We start from the raw sequence: 916 nt of genomic DNA on the forward strand, positions 1-916 counted from the left end.
AACGAGCCTATCTTTGTGGAAGAGAGAGAGATTTGATCTATGTCTATTATTGAATCCCAGTACCCAACCTTCCATGGTGGAATCCACTGCTATCCAGAGCCCCAAGGACACCAAAATTGTGTGGACTGAGCTGTAGAAATGCCTTAAGCTGGTTTACTAACTGCCCCAAGCACCTCTTCTTGAACAGCTAAGGGCAGAGTTGGAAGTAAGATTCCATCACTGTGAGGGTCTGTGTGCATGTGTTAGATCTCAGAGCCAGTAAAACATGGAGTAGTCATATGATCAAGTGATTCTATTCATGGATACATGTCCAAAAGAACTGAAAACATGCAAACACACTTGACCATGCATGTGCGTGTTACCATTAGTGTTGATGGCCAAAAGAAGGAGTAACCCCAATAAGTATTACTAATGAATTAACAAATAGAATATTACATATCTATGGATATATTCAATCATAAAGAGGATGAAATACAGATGCATGTTACAAGATAAACAGGCCCAAATCACATTTTATAGTAAATGAAAGGACCAGGCACAATATGCCACATTAGTCAATAACAAGCAAATTTAAGGTAGATGTACATAAAAGATTGACAAGGGTAAGGGAAGCTGGAAATTGCTGCTAAGGCGGTAAAGTTCCTTTGGGGTAATAAAAACAAAGGCCCTAGACTTAGATGATGATACTGACGGCACCTTTGTGACCATAAGAAAAACCACTGGGTTGTATGTGTTAAATTGTGAATTAGATTCCAATTAAAAACAGGATATCATGTTAAAAATATGTTATTATTAAAGCCGGGCGGTGGTGGCACACATCTTTAATCCCAGCACTTGGGAGGCAGAGACAGGCGGATCTCTGTGAGTTTGAGGCCAGCCTGGTCTACAAGAGCTAGTTCCGGGACAGGCACCAAAG

General features: G+C 40.5%; 1 protein-coding gene across 1 annotated transcript in view; it reads left to right on the top strand.

Annotated features, from left to right (window-relative positions):
* The window catches only part of Slc27a6 (solute carrier family 27 member 6), a 42340-nt gene that overhangs the window by 18951 nt on the left and 22473 nt on the right, over window positions 1-916 (top strand). The gene's annotated exons all lie outside the window — the stretch shown is intronic.

The sequence above is a fragment of the Microtus ochrogaster genome, chromosome 18 (genome assembly GCF_000317375.1).
Source record: "Microtus ochrogaster isolate Prairie Vole_2 chromosome 18, MicOch1.0, whole genome shotgun sequence".
Classification (NCBI taxonomy): Eukaryota; Metazoa; Chordata; class Mammalia; order Rodentia; family Cricetidae; genus Microtus; species Microtus ochrogaster.